At 35.7% G+C, this 21,032-nt stretch overlaps 1 long non-coding RNA gene across 1 annotated transcript in view; it reads left to right on the top strand.

The window, feature by feature from the left end:
- The window catches only part of LOC134807489 (uncharacterized), a 476,245-nt gene that overhangs the window by 371,439 nt on the left and 83,774 nt on the right, over positions 1-21,032 (top strand). The window lies entirely within an intron of this gene.

Raw genomic sequence — 21,032 nt, 5'->3', positions numbered from 1 at the left:
CAGATCAAATCCTAATTGTGAGTGCATTTACTTTAGGCTTCTGTACATTCAAAGTGAACCACTTATGGCTTTTTCTCAAGTTGATGAGCAAAGGTAATTCTGCTAAGGTAATGTGTGGGCACTGGTGTTTTCCTGGATTCTACAGATTATGCAGGGAGTCTCTTTTCCCTACCACACCCCAACCTCATATGTGCTTCTTCTATAAGTCCCAGACTCCAAGTGGATTAAGCTTTTTGCTACCTTGCTTTTTTTTGGTATTTATATTTTTACTTTTGGCATTTATCTTTTTACTTTTGGCATTTAAAATCTTTTTAAAAAAATGTTTAAATGGTGTAGTTAATATTTCATCAATAATATCTATGAATTAGAGTGGATAAAGTAAAGTTGTTTTGCTCTTTTGGCCACATAGACCCAGAAATACATACGTTTTAACAAAACAAGAGTATACCAGGGTCTTTTAGCATGCAATAATTCAGCATATATACATTTTTGTTCCGTTTACATAGCGCTTTCACACATGACTTTAGGATTTGAAAAAATATATTTTTGAGATATATTATTTTTATTTTTGTGTGTAATGCATATCCAACTCATGATTTGAAAGTTTTTAAAAATTACACCAATTTTCTTAATCCAGTCTATCATTGTTGGACATTTGGGTTGGTTCCAAGTCTTTGCTATTGTGAATAGTGCTGCAATAAACATACATGTGCATGTGTCTTTATAGCAGCATGATTTATAATCCTTTGGGTATATACCCAGTAATGGGATGGCTGGGTCAAATGGTATTTCTAGTTCTAGATCCCTGAGGAATCTCCACACTGACTTCCACAATGGTTGAACTAGTTTACAGTCCAACCAACAGTGTAAAAGTGTTCCTATTTCTCCACATCCTCTCCAGTATAATAATAATAAAATAAAAAAATTACACCAATTTGACAAAAACAGTCTTATTTTCTACTGGTTTTACTGCAAAAAAAAAAACATAAAAACATGTGATTAAAGAAAGAGAACATTAACATAGATATAGACTAATTAAACAAAGAAATTTTGACCCAATTAATTATTTCTTCTCATTAAACTATTTCAAGTCTGTTTTTGAGTATTTGTTTAGAGCTCCTGTAAAAAGAACTCTCTAATAATAAGATAATATAAAAAGTCAGTTGCACCTGGGCACGGTGGCTCACGCCTGTAGTCCCAGCAGTTTGGGAGGCCAAGGTGAGCGGATCACCTGAGGTCAGGGGTTCAAGTCCAGCCTGGCCAACATGGCGAAAAACAGTCTATAGTAAAACTACAAAAAAAAGAAAAATTAGCCAGGCATAGTGGCAGGTGCCTGTAATCCCAGCTACTCAGGAGGCTGAGGCAGGAGAATCACCTTTTTTGAAACTCCATCTCAAAGAAAAAAAAAAGTCAGTTGCTAGTTTTGTTTTTTACCTCAAGTATACATATATAATATGTCATATATATCATATATATTATATATCAACACATATATAATATATATCATGCTCTGAAGACCAAAAATATAAAAGGTAAACAATTGTATTAAAATATTAACTTTTTTACATTTTTTCATAAGTTCAAAATTATGAGTTTGATTTAGAAAGATCTATATTCTTATAAAGAACCTGCTAATGTTTGACTGTCCCTCAGAATTATTTTACTGCTTCCAAATATACATGAAATGCAAATAGCACAATAATTTTTTTCTCTGATGTTACTTATTCTATTTTTATTTATTTATGTATATATTTTTGAGATGGAGTCTCACTCTGTCACCCAGGCAGGAGTGCAGTGGCACGATCTCAGCTCACTGCAACCCCCACCTCCTGGGTTCAAGGGATTCTCCTGCCTCAGACTCCTGAATAGCTGGGACTGCAGGCACTTGCCACCATGCCTGGCCAATTTTTCTATTTTTTTTTTTTTAGTAGAGACTGGGTTTTGCCATGTTGGCCAGGCCGGTCTCGAGCCCCTGACCTGAGATGATTCACCCAGCTCAGCCTCCCAAATTGCTGGAATTACGGGCATGAGCCACTGCACTCACCCTGATATTATTAATTTAGATTTTTACCTGGTTGTCAAATTCATAACTGGAATATTTTTGTTTTGTTTTAAACCATATATGCTATTTTAATCTTTAAAAGAAAAGCTTCAAAGTAATTTATCCTTTAATATCCTTTAAAATTATACATTCATTTGCACATAAAACTAAAATAACAATGGTTTCTCTGAAAAAAAGCAATGTTATTTTGGTATTTTATCGCATGCAACATTTGCTAATTAAAAGGCAGTTGAACTCAACTTTGATAGTTAATACAAAGTCCTCAATTGGAATTTTTTTCTAACTACAAAAAAGCTATTTGTATTTGACACTTAGTTGAGGGTATTAGAGATGAATATTTATAAATATTTTGTCCACTATCTGATAATTTAAGAGCCTTTTATAAAATAAAAGTAACTGAATCTTAAGCTAATTCCCCATTATGCTCCTATCTCAGTCCATTCTTGCTGGTATAACAAAATATCTTAGACTGGGTAATTTCTAAACAGAAATTGACTGCTCAGAGTTCTGGAGGCTAGAGCATCCAAGATAAGGTACCAGTAGATTCGGTGTCTAGTAAGGGCTTACTTTTTGCTGCAAAGATGATGCCTTCCAGCTGTGTCCTCACATGGCAAAAAGAGTCAATAAGCTCCCTCAGGCCTCTTTTATAAGGGCACTAATTCCATTCATGAGCATGGAGTCCTTATTACCTAATCACCTCCCAAAAGCCCCACTGCTTAAATCATCACCCTGGGGTTAGGCTTTTACATATAAATTTGAATGGACACAACATCTAGATCAGAGCATTCCTCTCCTTCCCCCCAAAATTCATGTCATTCTCACATGCAAAATAAATTCATTTCATCCCAGTAGCCCCAGAAATATTACCTCATTTTAGCATTAACTCAAAAATTTAAAGTCCATTCTCATCTGAATATCATCAAAATCAAATATGAGTGAAACTCAATACAATTTAGTCTGAGTCAAATTTTCTTTCAGCTATGGGTCTGTGAAATCAAACAATTTATACATTTTCAAAATACAATGGTAGGATAGGCATAGGATAGACCTTTTCATTCCAAAAGGGAGAAATATAAAAGCTGACAGGAATAATAGGTTCCAAGTAAGTCTAAAACTTAATAGGGGAAAAAAATAACTATTAAGACTCTAGAATAATCTTTGACTAAGTGTCTCACCTTTTGGACATGCTGGAGTAGGGATTGGGTCCCCATGACTCTAGGCAGCCCCACACCCATGACGTTGCTGGTCTCAGCCCGTGCCACACTTTCATAGGTTGGAGTCAATTGCCTTCAGTCCTCCTAAAATGGATGGAGTTGCTTCCAAGTGGCTCCATCAGTGTGGAGTTCTGAGGGTGGCCCCACCCCCACGGTTCCACTAAGCATTACCCGAGTGTGGTTTTTCTGCAGTGCTTCCACTTTTGTAGCAGCCCTCTTCCTGGATCTCATGCTTCAGTCTCCAGGCAGCTCCATCCTTCAAAATCTAGGTAAAGGCATCCATGGCTCAAAATTTTGAGTTTTCCTTTGACACGTGAATCACCCCATCCCATCTCAGGGTGCAAATTTGATGTTATTATTGTTAAAGAGGGCATGAGTAATGGGTAAAAGGTTAAATATTAATTAGTATTTATTGAATCAAAGAAAAGAAGGAAGAAAAATAACACTGTTCTAAAAAATAATGAATGATTAAACTTTGAACCAAAATCTCAAAATTTTTATTGTTTCATACTCTACTAGGAGTTATATGACATCAAGAGAGAGAAACAATTACAGGAATCATGCCTGAAAATTTAAAGAGAATTGAGGTAGTGTAACTACCCAGTAAATTTTACCCAGTAAAAGGACCATTGGTGTAATGTCGGAATAACTAAATATCTAAATATAATCCTTAGCTCTTAAATTTAACTTGTGAGCTATCTTCCAGTTATTAATTACCTTGGCTAACATAAACATCATTTTTTTTTTTATCAGATAAGGATAATGAATCTCTCCTTACATTTTAGTTTGGCTAGTTAAGTGGAATCATATTTTGCCAGCATCTAAAATAGTTAATTAAACTGCTAATAAAATATTAATCTATAGGTAATTTACTAAACAAATTGAGAATTTTAATTAGTAGTATCTCCAGTAAATTCATGGGTAACATATGTTTCTATATCATAATCTGTTTGACTTAAAGTTATTTGAATTAGGGAGCAATTTTTATTTTTATTACCACATAATCCTGGCATGGTACCTGGAACAAAGTAAGAAACAGACACATATTTGTTAAATATTGAGTAATAAGAAAGTTCATGCTGTTTTACTTTATCATGAGTTTTTTTCTCATTCTTCAAATTTTCACTTAAAAAATTATCCAGTAAATACAGGATGGTCAAGAATATTTCACAGAATTGCCTTCAGTTACATTCATTATTCACATAGCCATCATTATTTTAGCATTAGAGACAGCATTTGAACAGTACCATGAAAGTACAATCTGCAAAATGAGAATTAATTATATGTAATAAAAGTTATGTAGATATAATAAAATTTTAAAAGTAAAATGATTCAAATATTAAGATATTTAAAATATCGAAACCTTTGGTCCTTCAATTATTTTCACATAATTTACCTAAATTGTGAGAGGTGGACTTGGGCTTTTACTAGTATTGGTAACTTTAATATATTACTTATAATTTGAGATTTCCCAAACTGCAATAAATGAAATATCTGTTAATAACTTAATTATTGTTTGCTTATATTGAAAAGTTTATTGCATAAAGGAAATCCCACAGTCTGCTCTTGAATTGATGGCAATTATCATAACATTATGAAATTACTGTAACAAGAATATACAATTAATCAGTTCTATATTTCATACTAACGTGTGTGCCCTGATGCATTGCTTTCAGCAATATAGCAGCTGCTCTTTAATGCATTTTTTATGTCTCCAAGTAATTCTTTCATGATGAATTACGGCACATTCAGCCAGAATTAATAATGCACCAACAGCATGTGTAAAAAATTAAGTCAAATTTTTACTGAAGAGTTAAATTTGATTTGAGATTTTAAATTTTAAATTTCAAATATATATATAAAACTTCTCATCTGATCAAAATCCTACCTTGAAAATATCTTTAATGGTCAGGAATATTGTAATGGTTAACTGGATAAAAAGTACATATTCACCTGAGAAATAAGTAGAAATTACCCATTCGCGACCATAAGTAAGAATTACCATCTTTGAAAGAGCTACCAGAGCAAACATTGTTAAATTTGTCATTTTAATTTGAGAGACTCTCATGTTACACATATTCTGTTATTTATGTGCTGTCCCCCTTACAACCCCTGTCCACCAGTGGAAAATATTCAGTAATTTTATTTTCCTTAGTCACTTTCACCTAAATGAACTCTATGAGAAGAGCCTTGAGTTGAATCATTTATACTGTATTATGAATTAAGTAAAATCAATTTAATCAGCAAGTATTCTTAGAATATTGATGGTTAAGGGATCACATCAGTCTGAGTCCAATCATGACAGAGAAACCACCCAGTAATTTGAACAAGAAAAGTTTATTGTGAAGAAATATTAGCTATACAAAGGAGTTGAAGTAATGAGGCATAGCCTTGTAAGAAGTAGAGAAACACTAAAGAATATTGATAGAGTATATAAAAGAATAGCCACTGTTTCTATGGCTAAAATAGAGCACCCAAGAAAATACAGACCATATGGGAGGACACAGCTATGGCTAAGTTAATGGCAAAGAAATGAGTGGCAGATAATGCAAAACTTGCTGAAGCTATTATCTTGAGCTTGCCCGTATCAACCCACTAGGATAGAGGGGAAAGTTATTTCCTAGAAGGTATCACACTGGAAACATTCTACTCCAAAACCACTCCAGAAGGGGATGTGAGGTAGAAGCTGTTGGCCCTTGAGTGCTGCTGGCTTTTATGTACTGCAGCAGATGGGAACTGGAGAAGCTGCAAGCACTGCACCTGCCAGGTGCAAGAGAAACTGTATATACTGTAGGAGGCTGCTAGGAGAGGACACTGGAATGAGAAGGCAAAACTCTTTCCTTCTGCAATGTCTCTCCAGCACCCTCTACTGATAAATCTCAACATCATTTTCAGCTTGTAAAGCAAAAATATTTAAAGTACAAAGATTCATGTTTATAGAGCAAGCAAAAATTTTGAATTTAGAAGTGAGAGCCAATAAATCCTTAACTGGCAGAGAGTAATAAATGCATAAGGACAATTATTCATGATCCCAAGGCAGTTACATGTGAAAATGTATTTGTCACATTAGGTGATAAGTATTATTAAAAAAAATCTAAAAGTAGGTCAGAGAAGGTGATACAAGTGGAGAGATGGGTCATGGAACACATATGACATAACATGCAGTTGGATGTGTCATACAGAGGGAAAAGCATGGTCAAAGCAACAGGAGGAAATGGAAGGGAATGACTAAAAAGTCCCCATTTGCTGTTACATTGCTATTTGCTTTTTGAGGACCTCTAAATAATGTGATCGATCTTATTTAATAGACAATTGAGATGATAAAGATTTTAAGTAAAGGACTCAGGAATTAAAAATGTGCTCTAGAAACATAATTTCCATATGGCAAACAAGACAACCAAAGCTGTTGTAGTCTACCAGAATTGTAAAGACTTATCTCTTACTATAAAATAGTTTTATTTTCATCTAAATAAATTTATATATGGGAAAGGAAGTGGAGTAGAGAATGAAAATGTAAACAGGTGCTTGGAAGCATGTTGATCCTCCATATCAACATGTAGGTTAGTAGTCCCTGCTCTGCCCTCCACTTGAGAACAGAATTAGCCATATAAGATAAAATATATAGGAATTATTATAAGAGGAAGGTCATATGGGGCTGCAAAGAAGAAAACTATTCATGATCACTCTATAATCGTATGCATCAAAGTTCATATAAATACATATGTGTATATATACATATGTATAGATATGTGTATGTGTATATATATACATATGTGTATATGTGTATGTGTATATATATATGTGTATATATATGTGTGTGTGTACACACACACACACACACACACACACATACTCATTGTCCAGTTCCCAAACTGTGGATGTTCAGGCTTCAATTAGCTTTTAGTTAATTGTGTTAATTGTGATGAAGTGCAAAATAAGCTAGTTAAACAATATGGATTCAGGTCTAGACTGTGCTCTCTATTGCCCATGTAATGTTAGGCAATAAAAGTGACCTATAAAATCGCAATTTTAATATAGCACATGATTGCCGTAGGAATAAAATATTGTAGGTGAAAATGTGTATTAATTGGAAAGTATTATGTATTAAGAAATACAAGAAATTGGTGTTATTCTGACCTACTTCAACTTTGTTGAGGCATGCCAGTATTTTAAATAACAAAGATTTATCTCTTAGAGAATCAATTTGTCAAAATTATATCCAGGATATATTTTCTTAAACCAATTTTTCTCCTAAGTATCCAGGAGGAAATCCATTTTTCCTTTCTGGACTGAACAATGAAGAAAATAGTGTCAAAGATAAGGTTTTTGACAGGCATTTCACAATCTCATAGAAACCTCATGCATCTTTCATATTTCATCTTATATAACTTATAACTACTCCAGTTATATAACTTATAACTACTCTAATTTTTATATTTTTCAAATAAATAGCTTCAATATTTTTATTAAATGATTATACACATCCTCTTTTCCTTTTGTATAGGTCTACTCATTTAAGTAATATTACAAACTACAAACTCATTCTTTTTATTTAGAGATAAGGTTTTCTCTGTCACCCAGGCCTACTATAAATCTTGGTGTATAAAACATGAAAGTCAAATGCTATTTTTTAATTATTTTATAGATAGGATCTTGTTCTTTTGCCCAGGCTGGAGTGTGGTGGTGCCATCTATCATAGCTCACTGCAGCCTTGAACTCCTGGGCTCAAGGAATCCTCCTGCCTCAGCCTCCCAAGGCTACAGACATGTACTACCACACTTGGCTTTTTTTTTTCTTTTTTGAGATAGGCTCTTGCTATATTGTCCAGGCTGGTTTTCAACTAGCTTCAAATGATCTTCCAATCTTTCCTGTGATTATAGATGTGAGGCACTGTGACTGGCTCAAACACATCCTTAACTTTCCAACATCCCTAATTTCAAGACTTCTTTTAATATATTTTGAATTTTAAACCATATGATTTAATATCCATATTAACATACTTATTTTAGTGTAAGTTTAAATAGATTTTAAAACTCCCTGCTGATAAGCTTACAAAATAAATAAAAGCTCATCAAATAAGTATTATTTTTATAGAAAACTATTTTACATGGGTCACATAGCTCAAGTAATAGAAATTATGGTAATTTCTATTTTCACTAATTTAAAATATATATTCAGCACTAAATTTGCATTGCTGAAGAAAATTGGCAATAATTGTTGTTTTGGACTATGCCATACCAAAAGGAAATGAGCCTTATAATGTTGACCCCTCAAACTGGCATTTCTCTAAGAAGTTAAAGGGGGATCTTGCTAGGATTAGAATAACAAAACGAGACTTGATGCTTGAACCTTATCCATTTTCATACAATGTGCCTCTCAGCAGAATAAATAAAAAAATTGTACCATCTTGCAGAGTGCAAGCTATCAGCAAAATGCAAACTAAAGGTTGAAATATAAAGGCAAAAACTTACCTATATTCATCCAGAATGAGCAAAGCATGTCACAGTGTTTCTGATTTTAGCTGAGGTAAGCTTAAGCATCGCGTGGTGAAGGGTGAATCTGAAATACAAAGACCTAATCAAATATTATGAGAAAGCAAAGACCATAACATAATTGAGGGAATATTACATGGAAATATCAGTGTTTGATGGCATTTAAAAAATATATCTTACTTGATCACATCAAGATGGCAATTAGCTTATCAATAAACTTAGGTCACTGAAACTATTGAACTCTTTAAATAGATTTAGGAATTTTAAAAAACATTGATTTATTCTAGTGATGTATATCCTTTCCTCATTACACATTATAATGATTTTATCCGTACAGCAGAACATAAGCCTTATTATTAATTATAAAAGCGATATGTGTCACAAAAGCGTATGTTTTTATTTTCCTGAAGCTCTGCAGAGTTAGTTATATATACCATAACGTTAAAAATGTTTTTCTTAAATTGAGTGTCATTGTTGATTATTTCCACTCACCTTTTAAAAACTCAATTGGAAACTACAGGGATTTCATTTTCTGGTTATGGTAGAATAGCTTATATCAGACATTTCTCAACATGAGAAAACATAAAACCTGGAATAAAAATGAAAACTGCTGTTTGAAGATATTGGAAAGCAACTTAGGCAGTCAGGACTTCAAAGCCTTAAATTCCCCAAAGAAGAAAAACAAAATGAAAGGACTTCAGCCCTGTTTGCCAGTTCTGTTCTGGAGGCATTTGCCAACTTGTCAGTAGCACAGGGCCCATAAGCCAAGTAAAATGGAGAGGCTCAGAGCTTTTTGAAGTGGCTCAGAACTGTGGAAACAAAAATTAAGAGTTCAAGGCTACCACAATAGCTTGGAATTAAAATATGAAGATCTCAGAGCCAAGGCATCAACAGAAAAGGTGGACCTGACACCATGTGATTCTTTGCTTGCATAGTGGTTCTTAATGTCTAATCTGCAGGGTGTGAGAAGCTAGGCAAGCAAGCTGAAAGTGAGAACTAAGAAGCTAAATTGATAGCAGGGCAGTCTTACAGTACTGAAAGAGAGAGAAAAAAAATGTTATTTAGGTCCTAACTAAGAGGAAGAGCCCTGGAAAATACTCCAGGATTTCAACTGAGACTCATGAGGAGTTATTACTAGACACAGCTGAATAAAATATTAATGGAATGAAAGATAAGTCAGTATGTATGTGTGTGTGTATATATATACACACACACAGATGAATACATGAAGTGAAAATGAATAAAATATAGGGAAGAATATAAAATATTCATGGGACAGAATGAAGAATTATAGGATTCCAATTGGAGTCCCAGAAGAAGAGGAAAAAAAAGGAGGCAGTAAATTCTATTTGAAGACACTGTTCAAGATCTAATATTGAAATAGAAAGAAAGAAAACTACAAAAACAGGAAGAATTAATACAAAAAGATCAAACTGAGGCAAACTCTAGTAAAATTACTGATATTCAAACAAATAGAAAATGGTTAAAAGCAATCAGAGAAAAATAGATCCATTATCTTCAAATGAGCAGGAATAATAATGGTATCTGTTTTTAAATAGAAATGATGAAAACCAGTAGATAATAAGTAATATATTTAAGACACTTTAAAGAAATAAATGCTAATTTATAATTTGATATCCACCTAAAATATATTTAAACCTGAATATGAATTAAAATTGAAACAAAAAGAGAATGTATAGGTAGCCTGCTTGCACTAAGAGAAATAATAAAGGAAGTTATGGAGGCAGAAGAGAAAGTGTCCTAACTGGATTTTCAGTAATGAAGGATGGAAAAAAGAACACTGAAATAAATAAAAGTGTTGTTAACTCTAAGTAAAATTGACTATATAGAACAGTAATGTGAATTACTTATTAAGAATTAAAATACTGGCTGGGTGCCGTGGCTCACGCCTGTAATCCCAGCACTTTGGGAGGCCGAGGAGGGTGGATCACGAGGTCAAGAGATGGAGACCATCCTGGCCAACATGGTGAAACCCCATCTCCACTAAAAGTACAAAATTAGCCAGGCGTGGTGGTGCATGCCTGTAATCCCAGCTACTCTGGAGGCTGAGGCAGGATAATGGCTTGAACCCAGGAGGCAGAGGTTGCTGTGAGCCGAGATCGCACCATTGCACTCCAGCCTTGGCAACAAGAGTGAAACTCCATCTCAAAAAAAAAAAAAAAAATTAAAATACCTTACGAAGCAAGCAGAAATGAAGATAAACATACCAAGTGCTTTAATGGGAATTCCAAACACCAAAAAAAATAAAGAACAAATAAAAACAATGTTGGGATGGGTCCATAACACTTTTTTCATTAAAAAAAAAAAACTATGTTTTTCTCCTACATTAATATTTTTTCAAAAAGCATTTGTGGCTAGGCATGGTGGCTCACACCTGTAATGCCAACACCTTGGGAGGCTGAAGCAGGAGGATCTCTTGAGGCCAGGAGTTCGAGACAAGCCTGGGCAATGTAGCAAGACTCTGTCTCTACAAAAAAATTTAAAAATTGGCTGGGCATGGTAGCTTGAGACTACAGTCTCAGCTACTTGGGAGGCTAAGGTGGGAGGAACTCTACAGTCCAGAGTTCAAGGCTGCAGTGAGCTATGAACATGACACTGCACTCCAGCCTGGGTGACAGAGCAAGACATTGTCTCTAAAATAAACTAACCAAAAGAAACCAAAAACCATTTGTTTTTCATGTTTTGGGCACCAAAATTTATAATAGGCCTTGATATATATACATGAACAAGATAGATTATCTGTCCTTGAATACATTAAATCCAGTTTAATATCAAATAATCTTTATTCTAAGATTCAGCATTGATTTAATTCAGATTAAGGGTAGAGAAGAAACACTGTATAAGATATGCATTTTAAGAAAATTACCTGAAAACAGCATTTATTTATTCATGCAAATATATACTCCTTTTACCCTGTATTCCAATCAAAATTCAAATCTAGATCTCTGCATATTTAGAGTCTGTTTGGCGATTGGTAAGAATTTAGGGCATCATTATTCTGCTATTAGTAAAAAATATTTCACCTGGCTTCTTTTAAACTTTTAGGACTGATAGTATTATAAATGGCTATGATAAGTAGTATTTCTCTAAGGTCTTTATCTCCTGGAGACATTTAACAGTTTGGTGCTTCAATGGCATTCCTTCTTGATTCATGAAATAGTTATACCTAACTCTCCTAACTCTAAAAATTTTATTATTTTATTTAAGGAGAGTTGGAAATTTATTTGCTATCAGTTGTATTCCTAACAACTGAATAATGTTCTAAGCATATAATACAAATTAATTTCTCATCTTAATCATCTTTGAAAAAGCATTTTATGGTACAAGTAGAAATTCACATTTAAATTAACACTATACTCCATTTGGTGGTAAACATGGAAATAGTTCAAGTGAGGTGATAATCAGATAAGTGTAAATTTCTTTTTTTTTTTTTAGAAAAAAGCTAATTTCTATTTATTTATTTTTAATTTTTTAATTTTTTTAAATTTTACTTTAAGTTCTAGGGTACATGTACACAACGTGCTGGTTTGTTACATATGTATACATGTGCCATGTTGGTGTGCTGCACCCACTAACTTGTCATTTACATTAGGTGTGTCTCCTAATGCTATCCCTCCCCCATCCCCCCACCCCAAAACAGGCCCTGGTGTGTGATGTTCCCCTTCCTGTTTCCAGGTGTTCTCATTGTTCAGTTCCCACCTATGAGTGAGAACATGTGGTGTTTGGTTTTTTGTCCTTGTGATAGTTTGCTGAGAATGATGGTTTCCAGCTTCATCCATGTCCCTACAAAGGACATGAACTCATCATTTTTTATGGCTGCATAGTATTCCATGGTATATATGTGCCACATTTTCTTAATCCAGTCTATCATTGATGGACATTTGGGTTGGTTCCAAGTCTTTGCTATTGTAAATAGTGCCACAATAAACATACATGTGCATGTGTCTTTATAGCAGCATGACTTATAATCCTTTGGGTATATACCCAGTAATGGGATGGCTAGGTCAAATGGTATTTCTAGTTCTAGATCCTTGAGGAATCGCCACACTGTCTTTCACAATGGTTGAACTAGTTTACAGTCCCACCAACAGTGTAAGTGTTCCTATTTCTCCACATCCTCTCCAGCACCTGTTGTTTCCTGACTTTTTAATGATAGTCATTCTAACTGGTGTGAGACGGTATCCCATTGTGGTTTTCATTTGCTTTTCTCTGATGGCCAGTAATGATGAGCATTTTTTCCTGTGTGTGCTGGCTGCATAAATGTCTTCTTTTGAGAAGTGTCTGTTCATATCCTTCACCCACTTTTTGATAGGGTTGTTTTTTTCTTGTAAATTTGTTTGTGTTCTTTGTAGATTCTGGATATTAGCCCTTTGTCAGATGAGTAGATTGTAAAAATTTTCTCCCATTCTGTAGGTTGCCTGTTCACTCTGATGGTAGTTTCTTTTGCTGTGCAGAAGCTCTTTAGTTTAATTAGATTCCATTTGTCAATTTTGGCTTTTGTTGCCATTGCTTTTAGTGTTTTAGACATGAAGTCCTTGCCCTATGTCCTGAATGGTATTGTGTTTTAGACATGAAGTCCTTGCCCATGCCTAGGTCCTTCACATCCCTTGTAAGTTGGATTCCTAGGTATTTTATTCTCTTTGAAGCAATTGTGAATGGGAGTTCACTCATGATTTGGCTCTCTGTTTGTCTGTTATTGGTGTATAAGAATGCTTGTGATTTTTGCACATTGATTTTGTATCCTGAGACTTTGCTGAAGTTCTTATCAGCTTAAGGAGATTTTGGGCTGAGATGATGGGGTTTTCTAGATATACAATCATGTCATCTGCAAACAGGGACAATTTGACTCCCTCTTTTCCTAATTGAATACCCTTTATTTCTTTCTCCTGCCTGATTGCCCTGGCCAGAACTTCCAACACTATGTTGAACAGGAGTGGTGAGAGAGGGCATCCCTGTCTTTTGCCGGTTTTCAAAGGGAATGCTTCCAGTTTTTGCCCATTCAGTATGATATTGGCTGTGGGTTTGTCATAAATTGCTCTTATTATTTTGAGATGCGTCCCATCAATACCTAATTTATTGAGAGTTTTTAGCATGAAGGGTTGTTGAATTTTGTCAAAGGCCTTTTCTCCATCTATTGAGATAATCACATGGTTTTTGTCTTTGGTTCTGTTTATATGCTGGATTACATTTATTGATTTGCATATGTTGATCCAGCCTTGCATCCCAGGGATGAAGCCCACTTGGTCATGGTGGATAAGCTTTTTGATGTGCTGCTGGATTCGGTTTGCCAGTATTTTATTGAGGATTTTTGCATCCATGTTCATCAGGGATATTGGTCTAAAATTCTCTTTTTTTTTGTTGTGTCTCTGCCAGGCTTTGGTATCAGGATGATGCTGGCCTCATAAAATGAGTTAGGGAGGATTCCCTCTTTTTCTATTGATTGGAATGGTACCAGCTCCTCCTTGTACCTCTGGTAGAATTTGGCTGTAAATCCATCTGGTCCTGGACTTTTTTTGGTTGGTAGGCTATTAATTATTGCCTCAATTTCAGAGCCTGTTATTGGTCTATTCAGGGATTCTACTTCTTCCTAGTTTAGTCTTGGGAGGGTGTATGTGTCCAGGAACTTATCCATTTCTTTTAGATTTTCTAGTTTATTTGTGTAGAGGTGTTTATAATATTCTCAGATGGTAGTTTGTATTTCTGTGGGATCGGTGGTGATATCCCCTTTATCATTTTTCGTTGTGTCTATTTGATTCTTCTCTCTTTTTTTCTTTATTAGTCTTGCTAGTGGTCTATCAATTTTGTTGCTCTATTCACAAAACCAGCTCCTGGATTCATTGATTTTTTGAAGGGTTTCTTATGTCTCTACCTCCTTCAGTTCTGCTCTGATCTTAGTTATTTCTTGCCTTCTGCTAGCTTTTGAATGTGTTTGCTCTTGCTTCTTTACTTCTTTTAATTGTGATGTTAGGGTGTCAATTTTAGATCTTTCCTGCTTTCTCTTGTGGGCATTTAGTGCTATAAATTTCCCTCTACACACTGCTTTAAATGTGTCCCAGAGATTCTGGTAAGTTGTGTCTTTGTTCTCATTGGTTTCAGAGAACATCTTTATTTCTGTCTTCATTTCTTTATGTACCCAGTAGTCATTCAGGAGCAGGTTTTTCAGTTTCCATGTAGTTGAGCGGTTTTGAGTGAGTTTCTTAATCCTGAGTTCTAGTTTGATTGCACTGTGGTCTGAGAGACAGTTTGTTATAATTTCTGTTCTTTTACATTTGCTGAGGAGTGCTTTACTTCCCACTATGTGGTCAATTTTGGAATAAGTTCAATGTGGTGCTGGGAAGAATATATATTCTGTTGATTTGGGTTGGAGAGTTCTGTAGATGTCTATTAGGTCTGCTTGGTGCAGAACTGAGTTCAATTCCTGGGTATCCTTGTTAACTTTGTATCTCGTTGATCTGTCTAGTGTTGACAGTGGGGTGTTAAAGTCTCCCATTATTATTGTGTGTGAGCCTAAGTCTCTTTGTAGGTCTCTAAGGACTTGCTTTATGAATCTAGGTGCTCCTATATTGGGTGCATATATATTTATGATAGTTAGCTCTTCTTGATGAATTGATCCCTTTACCATTATGTAATGGCCTTCTTTGTTTCTTTTGATCTTTGCTGGTTTAAAGTCTGTTTTATCAGAGACTAGGATTGCAACCCCTGCCTTTTTTTGTTTTCCATTTGCTTGGTAGATCTTCCTCCATCCCTTTATTTTGAGCCTATGTGTGTCTCTGCACGTTAGATGGGTTTCCTGAATACAGCACACTGATGGGTCTTGACTGTTTATCCGATTTGCCAGTCTGTGTCTTTTAGTTGGAGCATTTAGCCCATTTACATTTAAGGTTAATATTGTTATGTGTGAATTTGATCCTTTCATTATGATGTTAGCTGGTTATTTTGCTCGTTAGTTGATGCAGTTGCTTCCTAGCATCGAAGGTCTTTACTTTTTGGCATGTTTTTGCAGTGACTGGTACCAGTTGTTCCTTTCTATGTTTAGTGCTTCCTTCAGGAGCTCTTGTAGGGCTGGCCTGGTGGTGACAAATATCTCTCAGCATTTGCTTGTCTGTAAAGGCTTTTATTTCTCCTTCATTTTTGAAGCTTAGTTTGGCTGGATATGAAATTCTGGGTTGAAAATTCTTTTCTTTAAGAATGTTGAATATTGGCCCCCACTCTCTTCTAGCTTGCAGTTTCTCCAGAAGGATCCGCTGTTAGTCTGATTGGCTTCCATTTGCGGGTAACCTGACCTTTCTCTCTGGCTGCCCTTAACATTTTTTCCTTCATTTCAACTTTGGTGAATCTGACAATTATGTGTCTTGGAGTTGCCCTTCTTGAGGGGTATCTTTTTGGCATTCTCTGTATTTCCTAAATTTGACTGTTGGCTTGCCTTGCTAGGTTGGGGAAGTTCTCTTGGATAATATCCTGCAGAGTGTTTTCCAATTTGGTTCCATTCTCCCCGTCACTTTCAGGTACACCAATCAGGTGTAGATTTGGTCTTTTCACATAGCCCCATATTTCCTGGAGGCTTTGTTCATTTGTTTTTACTCTTTTTTCTCTAAACTTCTCTTCTCGCTTCATTTCATTCATTTGATCTTCAATCACTGATACCCTTTCTTCCAGTTGATCGAATCGGCTACTGAAGCTTATGCATTCGTCACGTAGTTCTCATGCTGTGGTTTTCAGCTCCATCAGGTCATTTAAGAACTTTTCTACACTGGTTATTCTAGTTAGCCATTCGTCTAATATTTTTTCAAGGTTTTTAGCTTCTCTGTGATGGATTCAAACTTCCTCCTTTAGCGCAGAGAAGTTTGATCATCTGAAGCCTTGTTCTCTCAACTCATCAAAGTCATTCTCCGTCCTGCTTTGTTCTGTTGCTGGCGAGGAGCTGCATTCCTTTGGAGGGGGAGAGGCACTCTGATTTTTAGAATTTTCAGCTTTTCTGCCCTGTTTTTTCCCCATCTTTGTTGTTTCATCTACCTGTGGTCTTTGATGATGGTGACATACAGATGGGATTTTGGTGTGGATGTCCTTTCTGTTTGTTAGTTTTCCTTCTAACAGTCAGGACCCTCAGCTGCAGGTCTGTTGGAGTTTGTTGGAGGTCCACTCCAGACCCTGTTTGCCTGGGTATCAGCAGCAGAGGCTGCAGAACAGCAGATATTGGTGAACAGCAAATGTTGCTGCCTGATCCTTCCTCTGGAAGTTTTGTCTCAGAGGAGTACCCGGCCGTGTGAGGTGTCAGTCTGCCCCTACTGGGGGGGGCCTCCCAGTTAGGCTACTCGGGGGTCAGGGACCCACCTGAGGAGGGTCCCTTCTGTGCGTTCTCAGATCTCCAGCTGTGTGCTGGGAGAACCACTACTCTCTTCAAAGCTGTCAGACAGGGACATTTAAGTCTGCAGAGGTTTCTGCTGCCTTTTGTTCGTCTATGCCCTGCCCGCAGAGGTGGAGTCTACAGAGCCAGGCAGGCCTCCTTGAGCTGTGGTGGGCTCCACCCAGTTCAAGCTTCCTGGCCACTTTATGTACTCAAGCCTCACCAATGGCGGGCACCCCTCCCCAGCCTCGCTGTTGCCTTGCAGTTCGATCTCATGCTGCTGTGGTAGCAATGAGTGAGGCTCCATGGCTGTGGGACCCTCCGAGCCAGGCGCGGGATATAACCTCCTGGTGCGCCGTTTGCTAAGACCATTGGAAAAGTGCAGTATTAGGGTGTGTGTGACCCGATTTTCCAGGTCCTGTCTGTCACAGCTTCCCTTGGCTAGGAAAGGGAATTCCCTGACCCCTTGTGCTTCCCGGGTAAGGCAATGCCTGGTCCTGCTGTCTCACGCTTGTTGGGCTGCACCCACTGTCCTGCACCCACTGTCCGACAAGCCCCAGTGAGATGAACCTGGTACCTCAGTTGGAAATGCAGAAATCACCCGTCTTCTGCGTCACTCATGCCGTGAGCTGTAGACTGGAGCTGTTCCTATTTGGCCATCTTGGAACCGCCCCATGTAAATATCTTTGATAGGTAAGTTAAATTAGGTGAAATCAATGACAACAGCATTATAGAGTAGCTCTCATGTAGTGTAGTAAAGAAACTTTCTTTCTAATTGTGATTATAGGACATATTTTAATAACTCAAGTAGAAAAATGTAAAAGAATTTAGCTGAGAGTTGATGAAATATGGTAATCACAGAGCTGAACAACACAGAAATGCAACGGTATGCACAAAACATTATGAGGCACAGAAAAGAATTGCCAAACTTTACTAATGAAAATTTTTGCCTCCATTTCTGAAAACATTTTTCTCAATATGATTTTATTCATGTTCTAAAGATAAGTGAATACAGAGCATTCAGTACCATGTGATTGGAGGTAAAAAGAAGGATGTGAAAGAAGAGTCTCTCTTAACAGCAGCACTCCAGAAGATGTGGAAATCTTCCATTATCATGCTACCTCTGTGTTCATCATCCATTGTCACCATTTTCCCAAACAGAAAACAAGTGAATGGCAGAATTCATCTGATTCTTTCTTCAATGCAGAGCTAAACAAATTACTTGTAGAAATTATATCTACAAAGGCCCTTAGCCTTTTCTCAGACTCCTGAAACCCAAAGCAACCTAACTTCAAACACAGAGAGCAGAAGCATCTCTTTGTTAAAGACGCTTATAAACCAAGCTGTATTCTAGATATTATTTATTGTCTGATAAGTACCCTGTACTGTTGATGCCAATATATCTTTGTAAAATAGAAGTTTAGAGAATATTTATTTAAGATAGTTACTCAGGTTTCTAAATCTTCTTGTGAAATGCTACATGCAATATGGATTTCTGAGTGCTCCTTAAACAGGTTGGAAAATACTAGTTTCACAAATAAGTAAAATGAGCAAACAAAATCAACTAATATTGTAAAAAACAATCTATTGAAAGAATGTTATTCTTAATCAAAATATTTGAAAATGAGGAAATGCTTTATGAAGGAGGTATTATATGTTTGAACATAGGGAAATGAAAGAGACTTTTATGTAGACAAATTGAGGAAGCCTAGAAAAAGAGGTAGAAAATTCAAATCCATATGCAGAGAATGAGGAAGAGTCTACTTTGGATGGATTATAAAGTGGGTGAAAAATAATCATGGTAAATAAATCAGTGATGGTGAATGGAAAATTATTATAGTAAGATATATATGTCTGAAGTGGTCAAATAGTAAGTCTTATAAAAACAAACCAATATTAGATTATAATTTTCAGTAGTGTGTGTGCATTTTTGAGTGTGACATAAAGTGGACATGTTGACATAGAGTTAGCATTCAGAAAGGTTTTTGATTTGCAAAATTATGCAGAATATATTAGATCAGGAAAATATGGAAAGCAAGAAGACAAGAGATAATAAAATTGCAATGATTTAGTTTATTAGCAATGAAGACCTGACTATGCATGGTCAAGAGGATACCATACATTTGAAAAATGCTGAGGGAAATAAGTAAAAGGGTTGAAAAATAATTAAATCATCAGAGAAGTTAAGGAGCAGGAAAAGGCTGGAGTGACTTCAGCGTTCTTGATCTAGGGGAAGGAGATAAATGGGAAGAAAGAGGAAAGCATCATCTGATAGAAAATAATGATTATTTACTCAGGGGAGTAAGAATTTGTATAATAGTTCACAGAAAAGCTATTCTAAAACTCAACTTCTTCTCTTCTGTTTTCTTCAAAACATATATAAGGCTGGGTGGGGTGATTCATGACTGTAATCCTAGTGCTTTGAGAGGACGAAGCAGGAGGATTGTTTAAAGCCAGGAGTTCAAGATCAGCCTGGGCAACATAGCAGGACCCTGTCTCTATAAAAAATAAAAATAAATTAGCTGGATGTGGTATAATCCCAGCTACTCTGGAGACTGAAGCTGGAGGAACACTTGAGCCCAGAACTTCAAGGTTGCAGTGAGCAGCCACTGCACCCTGGGCAGCAGAATGAGACTCTGTCTCAAAAAAAAAAAAGAAGGATATAAGATATCACAATTATAATTATGTTATGATATCATAATTATAATTAAATTTTGCTTTGTAAAGATTTCTTCTTTCATCCTTTTAGTTTTTACTATCAATGGTATGTAAATGTGTGACCACTAAAACATGAATGCTTATAGACAATATAGTTAAGTCAATACAATACTGTTTCCACTAATTAGTGCTAAGTGCAAGTTCTATCAATGCCACTATACTAGTATGACTATATTAGTTAAAAATAAATGCAGCTGCATAAAAAAGAAAGCTAGCTGCAGTGATTTCCCTAATAAGATTATATTTTTATTATAACAAAGAGGCCCAGAGCTAAGCAGTCCAAACTGCAACTGATCAAGTAGATATTACATTTCTTTGTAATCCAGCATCGTTAGCATGTGCATGTTATATCCCTGGTTGCAAGTCAGCTACTCCAACTTCTAATAAGCCATGTGACCTCTAGGTGGGAAAATGTAAAGGAAAAAGACTAAAGGCAAAATCAGCTGAATCTATTCTTTTTATGAGGAAACAATCCGGGAATTCTATCCACTAGATATCTGCTAACATATCATCAGCTATCAATGTGATATCTGTATCAACAAAGTAGTGTGATTATATGAATATTTTAAAGTAGTATGTTGACATGCAAATACAGTTGGTGTTATATTAGTAAAAAAGAAAAATAGGATGGCTATTGTTTCTGTATTCTTATTTTTCTCATGTGAAAAATGAAGAGATTGTATAATCTGTAAGGCCCCAGTCAATTGTAAGAATCTATGGTTATGTATAAACTGAAAAGAACTTGACCAATGTATTCAAATATCGCTCATATTTCATATCATAGTCTAACAAAAAAACCAATTGCCTGGCTGTAATGGAACAACCCTGGGAATTGTATTTGTGATTATGATAGCAGAATGTTCTTTTATAACTCAAAGGTTCTCTTTCATCAGAATAAGCAATATCTCTGAATACTGAGTAAGCTAATGTCAGAAATGAGTTAATTAGACTTTTTACTTTTTATATTGTTTACATCAGTTCTAAAAGACTTGTGTTTCAAAGTAGCAGAAATGCAATTTCATGGTATTCTGCTTAAGTGACTTAGAGATATATACTAACTGCCTAAAGTTGATTATTTTAATGATTTTAAGTGTACCGAAACTCAAATACAGATTTGTGATTTTCTAACCAATATACTTGTTCCAGAATGAAGACTCTAATCTGAATGTTAAATTATAAAT

Source organism: Pan troglodytes, chromosome 10, assembly GCF_028858775.2.
Source record: "Pan troglodytes isolate AG18354 chromosome 10, NHGRI_mPanTro3-v2.0_pri, whole genome shotgun sequence".
NCBI classification, from domain to species: domain Eukaryota; kingdom Metazoa; phylum Chordata; class Mammalia; order Primates; family Hominidae; genus Pan; species Pan troglodytes.
This window is presented reverse-complemented; position numbering and strand designations above follow the sequence as displayed.